This window comes from Sorex fumeus, unplaced genomic scaffold (genome assembly GCF_029834395.1).
Source record: "Sorex fumeus unplaced genomic scaffold, SorFum_2.1 ptg000002l, whole genome shotgun sequence".
Classification (NCBI taxonomy): Eukaryota; Metazoa; Chordata; class Mammalia; order Eulipotyphla; family Soricidae; genus Sorex; species Sorex fumeus.
The window spans coordinates 49,342,556-49,359,823 of NW_026606059.1; the positions used below are offsets into that span (position 1 = coordinate 49,342,556).

Consider the following 17,268-nt stretch of genomic DNA (forward strand, 5'->3'; position numbering starts at 1 on the left):
CTGGGAAACATACACTGGAGAAGAGATAGGTGTTGGATAGACTGAAATCTAATTATGGGCAGCTTTGTAAGGGTCTATTTTACAGTGACTCAATAAAAAAATTTTTTTGAAAGAAAAGCTCACTCTACATGTCTTGTATCTTCTTCCACCTTTCTAATCATGCAGCTGTCTTCATTCCCCTCCTAGATCCCTGCAACAGTCCTTAAACTCCATTTGGTCTATTTTTATTGTTTATTTTTTTGTTTTTGTGGGCCACACCTGGTGGTGCTCAGGCCTTATTCTTGGCTCTGCACTCAGGAATCACTTCTGGTGGTCTCAGAGAACCATATGGAATGCTGGGGATAAAACCAGTGGGGGTCATGTGCAAGCAAGGCCTAACTGCTGTACAATTTCTCCAACTCGCCCATCATTTGCTTCTCCACACCGTAACCAAATACCTTGAAATCTAAATCTGCTCGTCACCTCTAGACTTCCATAAAGGATTGGATTTGTGTTTATATACATATACATACATGTGTACGTATACACATATATACATATGCATATGTATACATATATATCAACCCTCCACCAAAATTTCCATTTGATGCGTCTCAAAATGGGACTTTTGGGGGGAAAATACGTATACATTCAATTGATTTTATACATTCAATTGATTACATCCTCAGAGAAATCATGTGAGATGAGTGATATTTTTATATCCATTTATATATCAGGAAACCAATAAACAGAGAGAATATATAAATAATATTTATTCAGTTGGAGAATAGTTCATATCTAGCATTCTTTTTATGGGTTTTAGGGTAACACCCAGTGATGCTCAGAGTTGGTTGATACTGGTAGTGCTGCTCATGTTATAATTATCACTCATTAATCTTATGGGGGCTTCTCTATTCTGTTTTTTGTGGTCTGTTGGTGACTGTAGTTCTTCTCATTAGGAGTCACTGAGGGATGAGGTTGGGAGGTGCTATTTTCTTTTCACTGGCAGTCCTCAACCAGTGACAGGATGTGTAAATGAGTTCAGTGTGATATGCCATGAGGAACAGTTATGTAGACATACAGTTCAGGGTACAAGCAATGGTAAGCAGGGTTATGAGTTCAAGGTGTAGGTGTCAGTCTGGAAGGTTGAATGAGAAATCAAAGGGTCTGAGATGTAGATACAAACCTTCTGAGATGGAGGAGATTAGGGGTGGAGACTCTCATTTCATATTCACATCTAGTATCCAACTATATTTTTAGAACAGACAAGGACAAGTGGTTCCCTGTGCTGGATTATGTCATGCCATTAATATTTTATTGTAATTATTTTCAGTCTTACAGTCAACTGGAACACAGACATAGTGAAGGAAGAAAGAAGTGTAGCCACCATTCTACCAGTGCAGAGCACTATACAGCCACTACTTATTTCTTGGTTGATGTTTACTAGATGCATTATACATCACGTAAATAGTAGCAGGTGATAGTAGTTAATACAGACATGGAAAATACTGTTGCCATTCTATAGTAGAGTTTGCTGCATAGAACTCAGTAATTGATCCTAATGCCTGTATTTGAATTCTGCGAACTGCTATTTACTCACTTTGTGCTCTGGGGACAACTACCTAGCCTCACTGTTTTCACTTTTATGAATTAGTGATAATAAATATACAGACCTCATGACTTGTGAGGATTAAGTAATATGATTCATGAATAAAATGACATTTAATAAGTGTTCAATAACTTCTGTACAATCATTAAATGTTATTCATTTTGGTATCATTGGCATAATTGCTACTCTCTCTTAAGCATTTGCTTGTATCATGAACAGTTTACAAAAATGAACAAACAAAATTCTCAGGCTACCAGAGATTGAATCAATTTTGAATAAGGAGAAAGAAATGCAGATGTTTTGTTTGTGAAAAAAAGAAAGAAAAATCAATGATAATTGGATTGCACTTGATATTGTAAAGAGTATTTAGGTTTTGTCAATGAAATAATAAAAGAGAAAAATAATGGATGAATGCATATTGCATATTGCAATAATAAATGTTATTCATTTGGGTATCATTGGCATAATTGGCATAGTTTCTAGGTAAGTTACATTGATTACATTGATTATATTGATTTTGTTCTTCAGAACTTTGCACCTTATAGGGTTCTTCTCAGGAGCAGAAAATTATTATATCCTCACAATGAAAGATCAGGGTTAAAAGTGATGATTCAGCTCATCAGCCAGTTGACTGTCTTGGCTCACCAGAGGCCCAAAATCTGACCTGAGCAATTTACACAGTCATGGAAGTGCAGCCACTGAGGTCTCCAAGCCATACTGCCTCTGCTATTGGATCACCCACCATTGACTGAGTTTCTTTCTCAAGGCCTGCTCTCATGTTCCATTGAGAGGCAGAAGCAGGAAATGCAGCTTAGTATCCTGAATTAATAGACTGACAAAATTACTTCTTGTAGTCTTAGCTTCTTCACTTGTAAAATAATCTCACTAATTTCTACCTTACATGATTCTTTTAAATGGGCTAATGCTTATGAAGACAAATATTAACAGAATACATATTATCTCCTAATAATAGTACAATAATAATACTCTTATTTGGTTTTCAGTATTTCAAACTCCAAATCACAGATACTCCACTGCAATTAAAATGTGAGATTATTGAATAAATATGAAAGCACTGTGGATGTGAAGATAGACCATAAAATTCAGTATGTTTAAAATTTCAATGTCTGAGCATATACAGCATTTAAAAATCAATTTTTTTCAATTACTAGAATCACTATTGTATTGAAGCTAGGAATTAGCTGTGATGATATCTGAACATGGATATGGACCATGAATTGTGACATAGTTTAATCAGGCATCCATGGGAATAAGTAAAGTAAAAGTAAAGGCCCTCCCGTTGATCATCGATTTGCTCGAGCGGGCCCAGTAACGTCTCCATTGGAGACTTTGTTGTTACTGTGTCTGGCATATCGAATACTCTCGGTAGCTTGCCGGGCTCTCCGAGAGGGGCGGAGGAATCGAACTCGGGTCGGCCATGTTGGCTGCGTGTAAGGCGAACGCCCTACCCGCTGTGCTATCGCTCCAGCACCAGCTCCAGCTCCAGCTATTCCATGGGAATAGCTGTATGTTTATATTTAAAATAAACAAAACTAGTTATAGCTCTCTACATGTAGCCACACACTAAGAAGTGTGGCAAAATATCAGCCCTTCTAACACAAACTATCTTTTTTTTTTAAAGATAGTTTACCTACTCAGAAATACACTAGAGCAAAGCTAATGAAGTTTCAAGTTTCAGGTTCCCTCATATATAAAACTTTTCCCAGATCTTAAAGAAGGAATACCATATTGTAGTTATAATTTGATATTCTTTTTAGAAAATAAAAGATATCTCAATTTATTTAAGCCTCAGGACCCAGAATCCCTAGACAGACCACTCTCCCTGTTCCCTTGGAAGAGTTGAGATGTTCATTCCCCTACCACATGTCCAGGAATGAAATCTTCCCCTCTGTAAAAACCCAAGTAACAACTGTCTTTAGACCTGGAAGCAATTTTGAAAACTTACATGCTATCACAAGTATTGTGCTATCACATGCTATCACAGTTGTCCAGATGTCCATAAAATTTAAGAACAGAACATAATAAAAAGCCTCATAGTGTAGAAATCTTTCTCACACAAGGATTAGCAGTTGTCCAAAAGATGTGAAGCTTTGTAGCATAGTGTGTACTATTTGGTGATGTTTCCAACATTATTCCTGTTGCCCATTAACCTTGGTAACATAATAGGTATGAAAGAAATTTATCAGAATTGAGGGAAATATAAAAATTGCTATGCAAAAGCCAGTCTATTTATAACTTCTGTGTTTTGAGACTGGAGAACATGGGGAGTGGGGTTGGCCCACACTTTATGGTACTCAGGAACTACTATTGATAGTGTACTGGAGGGAGTTGTTACTGTCTCTGATCTCCTCAGAGGACCACTGAGATTCCAGAGACCCAATTGGGGTGATCCACATGCAAGGAAAGTGCCTTAAAGTAAAAAAATTCCTTTTGCATTTTCAGGTGATTGAACTGTTATATTAACAATGGAGTTAGAGAGAACAGCTTCTGACTGTCAGCTTTGTGCCTTTTTCATTGCATAAACTTGGGCCAAGAATGAAACTTGACATGCTTCTGGTTTTTTATCTATTTAATTGGAATAGCCCCACCATCTTCACTGAATCTTTGTGTGACATACTGCATGTAAATGTGCATGTGACTGAGGAATAAGTACCAAGACCCCCTGCCCACTACTATGTTATTCCTAGATTCCCAAGGTGCCAGTTTTCTGATTCCTTCACAGAGCTTATTGAATTAAATAATCATGAGATTCCTGTATCTGCATTCCTCCCTAGCTGTGTGTTCTTAAGATAGCTGTCTTATACAGCACTTTGGAATACTTTTTCAAGCCTTGTAATCATCAGGTATGACTGCTATTTGTTTAAGAAAATTGAATTGAATGATCCGATAGAGCCGGAAATACATCCTTTTCTGATAAGTAAAAGAATAGTAGAGAGACATGGGGCACGGCATATACAAATATAGAGTTAGGAGAACCTCCAAGGGGCAGGTAATTTCTGAGGGTCTGATAAACCTTAGAAATGTTTGGAGTGTTGATGGAATTTTAAAACGCCTTTCTGACACCAATCGTCATTAAATAAGAGGACTGTGTCTTGGGCTTTGAGGTGGAATAAATACACTCTTAAGTCATCAATGTTTCTCTTCTGGATTTGTACCAGCTTCCATTCAATGTGAAGACTAAGGACCAGGGAGCTCCTACTGCCAGTAGTTAGCTCTAAAGCTAAAGCTGCCTTCTAGATCCACCCTAGTGAAACATAGGTACAGGTCACCATTGGACAGCTATATTACTTGTCATTCAACACTGGAATATTGCTATTTAAAAATTCATTATCTCCATTCCTGTGGTTACCTGCAAGAAAAGGCAGACTTTTACAGAAAAAAATCACCTCTGTATAATTCCTACATTCTAAATTTCGCAGTACATACAATTGATAAAAATCATATGCAGAGCTCAGAATTTAGGGTAAATTAATCATTAACTTTTCAGATATTTAATTCAGAAAGTAGTACTCATTTTTTTTCCTTTTCAACTGCCACACTCAGTAAGAAGCTCATTTTACTTGTTGATCAAGTATACATATATATATGTGTATATATGTAAAGTAAGCTATACATGAACCAGTACCTCTATAGTCATTGGATTCCAATATTTTCTGGTTTTTTTATTTTTTTAATGCTGTATATGATTCCTTCAATTTAATTTCATGTACTCAAGTTCTAAACAAAACTGCACTAGGCATAGTAGGCTAGACCATAGATCATACATGTCAGCTACCCTCCACTTATATCCATCCAACTAAATCTTAGACCTCGCTAGTCCTTTTGTCTACAGCCTTTGGTTTGTGGGTAATTCTGCTTTCAGTTTTCTGATTCTTCAGAACCCAGGACCCAAGAGGAAGCATGCCAGGAGCAGGGTATCTGTCCTTTTAAGACAGTATCCACCACCAATCTTAAAGACAGCAAGGAGATGGAGGAGATAGAGAAGCCATCAAAAGGCAAACATAATGAGAGGGTATTGCTTTCTTTAGACAGAGAGAAAGCTTTGGAAGTACTTGCCATCCACATATTATCAATAAAATTAGAAAGAACACTGACTTTTTGTGACAGATTTACCATCCAAGATTGGCTATCTGCCTCTTTCAGTAATTAGAATTTTTTTCTGAATTTTTCACTTTTTAGCCAACATACTCATCTGTGAAATGAACAATGATACACAGTCTGTGTATGCCCTTGCATGGTATAATAAGTCCTGGATTGATTTTGTCTTAGCCAAAAATAAGCTCTATGCTCCATCTTGTAGCTGTGAGGATAAATTAGGAGAGACTTTAATACTTGTCAGACACAATTAAGTGCTCAAAAAATGTTAATTATCTTCCCTAGTCATATATCCTAATCAATTGCCTTGTTTTCTTATAGCTGTAATTTTTGTATATAAACTATCTTTTGCCTTATAACAACCTTATAATATAGTTGCTTAAAACAGTCACCATATATTTAGCTCACAGTGATGTTATTATGTTTTCCTGATTTACTCATTAATCTGATGAATAAATCTGTCCTCTGCTATTTCTTTCTTTCATTTTTTTTCATTTGGTAAAACCAATTGTTATCAAATAATTTAAGACAATCTCAATCACACATCTGGTAATTTGATCAAATATAAACCAGGGCATCAAATTTTCTACTAACTGACCTCTCATTGTACAAGAGGATATTCGAACCTTCACTGCATGCCAACAACTTTTGTTGTCCATTTTATAATTATTATGCCATAAAAAGTTGTTTATTATTTTCATCTATAAGCTTTTTATTTTACAGATAGATAAATTTATTTTTAAACACAGTCCCTCAGCTAGAGTGGATTCAGATTTAAACTGTCTAAGATCAAAATATTTTTTCTTCTTGAAGATAAATAACATAAGTACTACAGTATAAATGTGTTGTAAATGAACCACAGTTCACTTACATTACATTACATTTACATATACATTACATATATATTACATATGCATTGCAGTATAAATGTGTTGTAAATGAATTTACAATGAACCTCATTGTAAATGCCCACCAGGGAGAACAATTTTAATCTTAAATTAGCATAGCATTTTTACTATGTGACTATAAAACAATAGTATAAATATGAACCCCCTGAGAATTTCCTAAGAAATTTTTTAAAATTTTGTTCATTTGCATAATGAATCAAGATTATTCTGGGCTAGAATAGCAGTGTCATTGCCATTATGCTAAAGTCATAAGGTAGGAATAAGCTTGCCATGCTCATGCTATGAAACAGTTCACTGATAGAGGATGATATTTTAAGTAGATAATGGAAAATGAAATCAAAACATAAATCTGGGTCAAGAGAATTTGAATTACTATTATTCATTCAAGTGGAGTTGTCAAGTAGGCAGTTGTTTATTTTGGTTTATAGTTTAGCAGAAAGGTTAAGATTGAAGCATAATATCTGGAGTATATCAACAAATACAATACGTATAAAATCATTGGCCTAGATATATACATAGAAGCTGTAGGATTAAGCTCTGGAGGCCCCCAATATTTAAAGGTGTGAGTATAAAAGAAAGATTAAGTAAAAGGTAGTAATAACAATTTAAGGACTAGTTAGATAGTATAGTAAATGGTGCTTAAGAAACACTGATATCTATTGGAATACCTAATTTTCAACAAAGTGTCTCTGTGAAACAGACTGGCCTGCTGGTTAAGTAACTTGCCAAAATCAAACAATTAGTCAGTGCCTGCAAACAAAACTCAAATTTGGTTTTCTGAATGATGTTTTCTAACCTATATATCAATGTCCTTTTATTGAAAATGGCACAATGCTTAGTAGTGTTTTCTGTCTGAGAAAAGTAGCAAAGCTAGTGTGAAAGAACCTTTTAGCACTCTCTAAAAAAGACTTTGAAATTCTCAAGCCATAAGAAGAGCTTTTAAAAAAGATTTTTTTTACCCCTGAGAAGAACTGCTTAGCAGAAAATTCAGTGCCTAATGTCATCTGGACTCAGAAAATGTTCTCTTTATTCCTCACATTTGACTAAATTCCTTTCAGGAGAGCATAACATCTTGCCTGAGTGTCATTTTGCCTTTTGGTGTATCACTTTATTGCTCAAAGCAAAAGTGTCTTCTTTTTTCTATTTCACAATGTTAGGCCTTCAATTAAAGGTTACCAAGGATGTGCTAAGACATAGTAAAGGTAATACTGACAGCAAAGGCATGCATTGCATAACATTCTACCTATAAGTGCTAATAATTGGTGGCAGGACTATGCCTTGGTATGACAAGTTCTTTATTAAGTCTACATAAGAAAGTATTTCACCAATGAATGTGATGATGAAGAGTAGGACAACTTTTAACTCTCTTATTATTATTTTAAATTCTCTTCAAACAAGGGAGACCTCTGTATCTTGCACCTGGTACAGTAACTTCCACTCACATGCCTCTACTCCACTGCTGCTGGACTTGTTAAAATAAACAAATTCCATGGTGATGGAGTGTCAGAGATTCTGAAGGTAGTTGGCACAGTAATTTTCTGTACATGAGTACAATAAACTTTACTGTTACTGTAACTGTCACTGTCACTGTCCTCTCGTTGTTCATCGATTTGCTCGAGTGGGTCCAGTAACGTCTCCATTGGAGACTTTGTTGTTACTGTGTTTGGCATATCAAATACATCATGGGTAGCTTGCCAGGCTCTGCCATGTGGGCGAGATACTCTCGGTAGCTTGCCGGGCTCTCCGAGAGGGGCAGAGGAATCGAACTCCGGTCGATTATTAGTCAGCCATGTTGGCTGCATGCAAGGCAGATGCCCTACCGCTGTGCTATCACTCCAGCCCTACTGTAAATGTAACATTATATAAATATAATAGGAATAATTATATTAAAATATAATATAAATAGGAATCTAAAATATAATAGGAATAATTTTAAGAACAAAGTGTATCCCATTTGTAGGATAACATTGGTTTGCCCTTCCTGGCTGCAGGTAGCTTGGGTTTGTTGATTGTTCCTTCAGTCTGTCAATTACCATCATATCCTAATCAGACTCTGTTGACTTGTAAATATTGTTTTTCTCTTCCTTAATGTCTTTTGCATGGTTAGTTACCTCAGAGCAATTATTTTTTTGTATGGACACAGGAAGACAGTTAAAAAGACATGCTTTTGTCAACCTGTGCTGGCGTGGATGTGGTGAGAAAGGGACCCTCCTTCACTGCTGGTGGGAATGCCAACTGGTTCAGCCCTTTTGGAAAACAGTATGAATGATTCTCAAAAAATTAGAAATTGAGCTCCCATTTGACCCAGCAATAGCACTCCTGGGAATATATCCCAGAGAGGCAAAAAAGTATAGTCGAAGTGACATGTGCACTTGTTTGTTCATTGCAGCACTCTTTACAATAGCCAGAATCAGGAAAAAACCTGAGTGCCTGAGAACAGATGACTGGTTAAGGAAACTTTGGTACATCTACACAATGGAGTACTATGTAACTGTTAGAAAAGATGAAGTCATGAAATTTACATACAAGTGGTATTACATGGAAAGTATCATGTTAAGCAAAATGAGTCAGAAAGAGAGGGCTAGACATAAAAAGATTGCATTCATCAGGGGAACATGAAGTAACAAAATATGAGACTAACACCCAAGAAGGGCCTAGATTAGTATCAGGAGGTTTGCTCCATGGCTTGGAGGCCAGCCACACGTGCTAGGGGAAAAGGGAGCTCAGATAGAGAAGGGAGCACCAAATAAAGAATGTTGGGAGGATCCTCCCAGGATGGGAGAAGCTTGCTGAAAGTATACTATGGACCAAACATGATTGCCACTCAATGCCTCTTTTGCAAACCACAACACCCAAAAGGAGAGAGAGAACAAAAGGGAATGTCCTGTCACAGAGGCAGGGTGGGATGGGGGTTTGGGGGGTGGGAGGGCTACTGGGATCATTGATGGTGGAGAATGGGCACTGGTGGAGGGATGGGTATTTGATCATTGTATGATTGAAATCCAAGCAAATTGAAAAATTTTTAAGTCTACAACTGTACCTCATGGTGTTTCACTAATAAAAAATTAAAAAATAAAAAAAAACTAAAGAACAAAGAAGCAATAAAATCATCAATCCACAAAATAAAAGACATGCTTTTGTAACTTGGGAGTTAGTTGACTCCATATACTATTACCTCCTGGACATCTTGTCTCTCAATTTAAGCCTCAGTTGCCCTTACTTCCTAGATCCCCAAAAGCAGAGTCCCAACAAGGGACTGGATGGACCCACGGCAAGCTGTGAGCTACCCTGGCTTCAAAATGGGCCAGGCTAATACAAGATACTAGTAGAATTGTACAAGAAAAAAACCTTCAACCCCATCAAAAAATGGGGAGAAGAAATGAACAGAAGTTTCCTCAAAAAAAAATGCTCCACATTGCTAGCCATCAGCGAGAAGCGAATAAAAACAATGAGATATCATCTCACACCACATAAATTGGCACACATTCAAAAGAACAAAAGTAACCAGTGCTGACGTGGATGTGGGGGAAAAGGGACACTCTTTCACTGTTGGTGGGAATGCCCACTAGTCCAGCCTTTCCAGGAAACAACATGGACAGTCCTTCAAAAACTAGAAATTGAGCTTCCATCTGACCCTGCAATACCACTTCTGGGAATATATCCCGAGGATGCAAAAAAAAGCACAGTAGAAATGACATCTGTACTTATATGTTCATTGCAGCACTGTTCACAATAGCCAAAATCTGGAAACAACCCAAGTGCCCTAGAACAAATGACTGGTTAAAGAAATTTTGGTACATCTACACAGTGGAATGCTATGCAGCTGTCAGGAGAGATGAAGTCATGAACTTTGCTTATAAATGGATAGACATAGAGAGTATCATGCTAAGTGAAATGAGTCAGAAAGAAAGAGACAGACAAAGAAGGACTGCACTCATTTGTGGAGTATAAAACAACATAACATGAGGCTGACACCTAAGGATAGTAGATACACGGGACAGATAGATTGCTCCATAGCTGGAAGCCTGCCTCATGAGCAAAGGATAAAAGGCAGCTGGAATAGAGAAGGGATCACTAAGGAAATGATGGCTTGAAGAACCGGTTGGGATGGGAGATGTGTGCAGAAAGTAGATAAAGGACTAAATATGATAACCTCTCACCTCTCAGTGTCTGTATTGCAAACCATAATGCCCAAAAGTAGAGAGAGGGAGTATGAGGAATATTGTCTGCCATGGAGGCAGGGGGAGGGTGGGAATGGGGGGGCGGTATACTGGGGATATTGATGGTGGAGAATGTGCACTGGTGGAGGGAGGGACCAGTGTTTGATCATTGTGTGATTGTAACCCAAACATGAAAGCTTGTAATTAAATCATGGTGATTCAATAAAATTTTAAATAAATAAATAACTAAATAATGGGCTAGGCTAAAGTGCCATAATACTTAACCATAAGTTAAGAGTGAGGTCATGGACAAATTCTGCCATGATCAAAAAGTAATAACTAGATACAGACCCTGCTGGGGTTAGGCATAATTAATCCAGCCTGAGCACTGTAGTTTGAGTCTGTGGCGATATGTCCCCTGGAGAGTCGTCCTCCAAGCCTAAATGTGCCTATTATTATTGTCCATACAGAATGGCAAATATTAGGATGTAGAATTAAGATGTTAATTAAGTTACTGGTCTAAGGAGAAGAGAAATACATTTTAAGTGCTGTTTTGCCCATGTGGGATGCAGGTGGTCAGGAAGGCTTGAGAAACATGTTAATTGGGCTGGGGAGTCTGGAGAAGGGGGTGCGGGGCTAGAGAAGAGGTGGTTGAGGTGGTTGCTGCAGCCAGAGTGAGAGACAAGAGGGCTGGAGGAGAGAAAAAGATAAAGTCCAAGAGAGTAGTGGAGAGAGTTAGAGAGGTGGAGAGAGCTGCGGAGAGAGTTGGAGAGAGCATTGTGGAGTGAGTGAGAGAGAGACAGTTGTGTGATCTCCAATACAAATGGATATCCTAGAGAGAAATGAAAAGGCATTCCTGCCAAAACTCATTTCTTCCTTCTTCAGGAACTGAGGCACCTGTAAATTCCAAGGAAAGGGTAAAAGTTAAGAACTGTTAATTAAAAATATGGAGTCTTGGCATTGTCCAATCCACAACCTGTAAAAGAGGGGTATAAGGAATATACTTTCTGTGACCTCATGATATGTTAAAGGAGCAAGAGGCCTTTGCTGCAGGTCCTCTGGCGCTGGCTCCTCGAATTTCCTTGTGACTTTCAGCTGAAATCAGTTTGGCAATGGCTTAGGGCTGAAATTTGGAGGGTTGTGAGACTCTAACGATCTGAGAGCCAAATCGGGTGGATGAATTTGACTCCTGACAAGAACTTAACGGGACCCAAAGTTTCTCGGTGGGGTTGTCATCTGTTGAAACAAAAGCATTGCCTTGTAAAGAAATAAAGAAACAAAAGGCTCAATGTTGACATCTAGATTTTGATAGTAAAATTTGTCCCCCCATTTTTTCAGTTAATAAAGTGTGGCTGGAGGTTTTTCACTGTGTTGCATAGTTGCCTCCACATATTTTGTCTATTCATCTGCCCTCTATTTCTTATACAATGCCCCTGCTCTAAAATCTTTAAGTTTTAGTAACAATATGCAATTAGAGTTCTAAAACCATGCTTAAAATAGACTGTTTGCCAGTGAATGTAACAAACATTTGGGCTGTGGTTACAGTGTGCCAGACACTAATTCTTTGAAAATAGGAACTCATTTAACCTTTGATTTTATCATCACCTCCAGAGCTCTTATCATCACCTCAAGGTTATAGAAGAGGGAACAATAGTGCTCAGAGGTTAAGATACATATATATATATATATATATATATATATATATATATATATATATTCTCCATTGCCACCCACATGCTCACCTTCACTTCAGGGTCCCTGATCTCCATGCCTGATCTCTCAAAACTAGACTCTCTTGGGGCAAATATTTCTCTAGTACGTATTTGTTCTTCCCACAAATATGTGTTGCGAATGTACCGTGTGCATATTGGTTTTCTGACACTATATCCCCCACAAATCTGGGACTTCCTCTGATCTGCATTCAACTAATTGCCTTCTTAATGGTCATGTTAGTAATGGACCTGGTTTTATTATCACTCCTCTCCATAAATCTTAGGTAGAAATATGTATTTCTCCCAAGCAGAGCAGTTATGCATATATATATATATATCTTGAACTAAATGAATAAGTTACAAAAATGCCCAATGATATAAGGTATAATCACCTAAAGTTGTCAGCAACAGAGAAGTAAGAGATAAGGAGGAAGCTAAACTGTAAGAAAAACATAAACACAAATTTAGAGGAAAGCATTATCACGGGTCTTTGGGCCTTATTGGTATACTTATGAATACATAATATTTATGATAAGTATACATACATACATACAAATATATATATACATATATATATATATATATATACTCATCATGGCTGGAGCGATAGCAGAGCGGGTAGGGCGCTTGCCTTGTACGCAGCCACCCTGGGCTGAGCCCAGTTCGATTCCTCCGTCCCTCTACCGAGAATATCGCCCGCACAGCAGAGCCTGGCAAGCTACCCGTATTCAATACGCCAAAAACATGAACAACAGGGCTGGAGTGATAGCACAGTGGGTAGGGCGTTTGCTTTGCACACAGCCAATATGGCCAACCCAAGGATGATGCCTCAGCCCCTCTCAGAGAGCCCAGCAAGCTACTGAGAGTACCTCTCCCGCATGCCAAAGCCTAGCAAGCTACACGTGATGTATTTGATATGCCAAACACAGTAACAAGTCTCACAATGTTACTGGGCCTGCTCAGCAAATCGATGAACAATGGGAGGACAGTAACAGAGTAACAGTGACATACTTATCATGGGGTTTGTAGCACTGTAGCACTGTCCTCTTGTTCATCGATTTGCTTGAGCGGTCACCAGTATTGTGCCCATTGTGAGTCTTCTTGTTACTGTCTTTGGCATATAGAATGTGCCACGGGGAGCTTGCCAGGCTCTGCCGTGCAGGCGGAAGAGAGGGATGGAGGAATCAAACTGGGCTGGCCGCGTGCAAGGCAAACGCCCTACCCACTGTGCTATCCTTCCAGCTGATGGGCTGATGGGGTTTGTATCATAAGTATATCACACACACACATATATATATATGTATACACATATATGCTTATAAGTATATAGTACAGTAGGTTTGGTTTTGTTTGAGCCATGTTGAGTTGGATTTCTGCCTCTGCTGCTCTGCTGTGTGGCTCACAATCGCTTTGCAGGAAAGGGAAAATCAGTCCTAACATCTGTCCAGGTTTCCCAGGTTCTCGAACTACGCCCACAGAAAATTCATCTCATCTTTACAGGAAGAAATCAGTGGTGGAGGAAAATGGTTTTATTTTTGGAATAAGAGGAAAGAGAAGGAGGTAATGCATTGAAGAGAGGACACTAACTTCTCCAGAGGAGAGAATAGCTTTTGGGATGTGGTTATTTATGGATAATGCTCTAAATCGACTTAGTCTGGAGTTCTCTGCATAAATAAAAGTTAATCAAGGTATTGCCACCAGAGAAGAACTTTAATATTGTGATTCATGCATGTTCCTATTAGACTTTTGTTCAGCTTCTCCTTTCCTGAGGGGACCCACCAGTGCCAGGGAGAATCTGCTCAGGCCTCAGTTTCTGCAACTCCCAAAAGGATTCAGCATTCATGTCTTTGAGCTACATTGACACATAAGAGAAGACACCTTCTCTAGTCCCTCCCCCAAATTATTGTCACGGCCCCACCTCTGCCTGTCTGCCCTTCAGCATCTTCTCCACATGGTGGGGAGATGCATACATAGCTGAATTACTTTGGTAGATCATGAATTTGAGTCTTCACTGTGCACTTCATAAGTTCATGACTTTCAATGTACTGCTTTCTCCTATTTCCCTGAATTTCAGTACATTTCACTAGATGACAGTAGTAATTCCATTTCCTGAGGTTTCATTTCATTACTGGATGCTAGGGGCTGAAGCGATAGCACAGTGAGTAGGGCATTTGCCTTGCCGATCTGCTCAACCCGAGTTTAATTCCTCTCCCCCTCTTGGAGAGCTTGGCAAGCTACCAAGAGTATCTCGCCCGCACGGCAAAGCCTGGCAAGCTACCCGTGACATATTCGATATGCCAAACACAGTAACAACAAGTCTCACAATGTAACTGGGCCTGCTCGAACGAATCAATGAACAACGGGAGGACAATGACAGTGACAGTGACTGGATGCAAAAACTTTGGCATACTATATCATGAATGATCAGTAACCCCGGAATATGTCTCCTACATTTGCCTGGGCCTTCCTTGCAGTTAAAGTAGTTCATGGGGACTCTCCACTTGTTAGTGCCTGAGCCAGAATTCTCCCTCAGGCCTGGCTGTGCAGAAACCCTGCTGTGAGTAAGCTCTGCCTGTGGGGAGGGCTGCTCTGCTTCCCTCTCTTTCCCACTATAAGCATTTGCATAAGATAAATATCCTTAATCCCTCACTGCTTTCACCTTGACTTCCCTTTGGGGCAGACTGTAGCAGTTAATGCCCAGGAAACAAGTGTGATGACATGAATAGGGGCTGTTATGTGAGATGAGAGAGAAATCAAGAAAGGAGTCTCTGGTGCACTTTGAATCAACCCAGGATTTTTTCTTCATGAAAATGGAAGGAGTTCAGGGAGAAAAAAAAGATCTGCTGAATGTGTGCACAAAGGTCATCCTGGACCACAGTCTGGCTCCAGGAGAGTCTTGTGCTTCTGATCTCAAAAGCCGGAAAATCATATATTGTGCCTCAGCAGGAGTTGGGAATTGCATTAAGGGCAAACCTTCCCCCGTTTTCTTTCAGATTGTGTTTTTGGGGGATTTGAATGATGTTTCTCAAGCAGGGAACAAATCTGAGGGAAACAAAAGTGTTGAAAACCGGCTTTTATAAGCAGATTCCAGACAAACTCCCATCAGCTGATAGAAAAATGGTGACGCAAAGGAGAAGCTGGGGTAGTCGCCATTAAAACACTGGCGGGGGGGCGGGGCTGGAGAATTTTGCTAGAAAATGTTTCATTTAAGTCTCCCGTAAAAGCAACTTTCTGACTTGAAAGTTCATTACCATTTAAACAATGTATTGAGCTGATAATTGTTGAAGATTCTATTCTAGGCCTTCTGCCTTTTTTGTATTCGGACATGTGTTTAGAGAATATTTATGTGTTGACTATGTACAAGCACCAGGTGCTGCTCAGCACCATGATTTAGCTTTGCTCCCATCCAGAAGCAGTTTTGTGAAAAAGGTCACAAGTACCTGGAAAGTTAACAAATAGTATTAATGAACACACAGTAAGCCCGATGAAGGGCTTTTGCCAGAATCATACCTCTCAGGCCCATGACAGTACAGTTCTCAAAAGAGGAAATTTTCATCCCATAAAACTCAATGGACACTTCATTAATAAATCCTTTTACATGAGACCAGGGTAAAATAGGGGAAATAGGAGACATGATGTAATTCATGCTAACCTTCACATATTTTTATTTTATCGAAGTCTGACATCAATACTCTAGAGTCAATGATATGGTTGCCATTTGCCAAATGAGGGCACTGAAGCAGAGAGCTGAGAGTTTAGGCCTAATGCTTCATTACTATTAAAAGATAAAAATGGGATTCAAAACCTCAGTCAGATTCTAATTCCAGGAAACTTCCCATCACACCAGGAAATTTGTCAAGGAATAATATGTTGCTTTCTGGCACTGTCATTTGGTAACTGTTCAGGTCTTGCAAGTAATTTAATCTTAGACTCAATCTGCCATTTAATGAAGATTATTATTTGTATCTGCTGGTTTTCAGGCTTTTGAGAGGAATACGTGAAAGAATGAATGGCAAATAGGCTTAACATCCATAAATAATGATGAGCATAAATTCTTGGCTAGTTTCCAAGATATTGTTGGGTGAATGACAGCATCCTGTCAAGTGCTGCAGTCCTTTTCAGGATATTTGCCTTGTTCTCCTCAGTTGGCTGGTGTCCAATCCTAGAAATATGCTCTACCCTATACTCTGTGATAGAGAGCCTCTGTCAGAGCTTCCTGAGGGGTCTTCCAACCCCCAAGTTCCTTCCTCATTATCCATTCTCCGCTAGGCTAGGAGATATTTTAAAATGTAAAATAGCCTATATCAATTCTCCACTTAGTACCAAGTGTGGTATTTGGAATAAAATGCTAAGATATTACACAGGTTTGCAATATCTAGCTATACCTCTGACTTCCTTTCTTGCTACCACCCTCCAGCCACACTATTGCCCATTTCTGTTACTGGACCGATTTGTATGTGCTGTTTCCTCTTTCTGGAGCTCTCTGCACTGAAAGCTGGATGCTTTGAAATGTTTGGCATTTAAGTCTCAGTTCCTAGAAAGGTCATTCTAAATCCCTGATTTGAATCAAGTCATTAACCATTATACTCACTCATCATAGCTGTTTCTACATCACACTTGTCATGCTTTGTAAGTCTGGATGTGTAAATTTTAGTATTTTTGTTCCCTGTTAGAATGTAAGCTCCACAATTGTAAGGTCCACATCAATCAATCTTGTTAACCTCTTTATGCACAATGTCAAGCATAGTGTCTGGCACATAACAAGTACTCAACATATATTATCC

General features: G+C 38.8%; 1 protein-coding gene across 3 annotated transcripts in view; it reads left to right on the forward strand.

The window, feature by feature from the left end:
• The window catches only part of ADCY8 (adenylate cyclase 8), a 257,458-nt gene that overhangs the window by 88,813 nt on the left and 151,377 nt on the right, over window positions 1-17,268 (forward strand). The window lies entirely within an intron of this gene.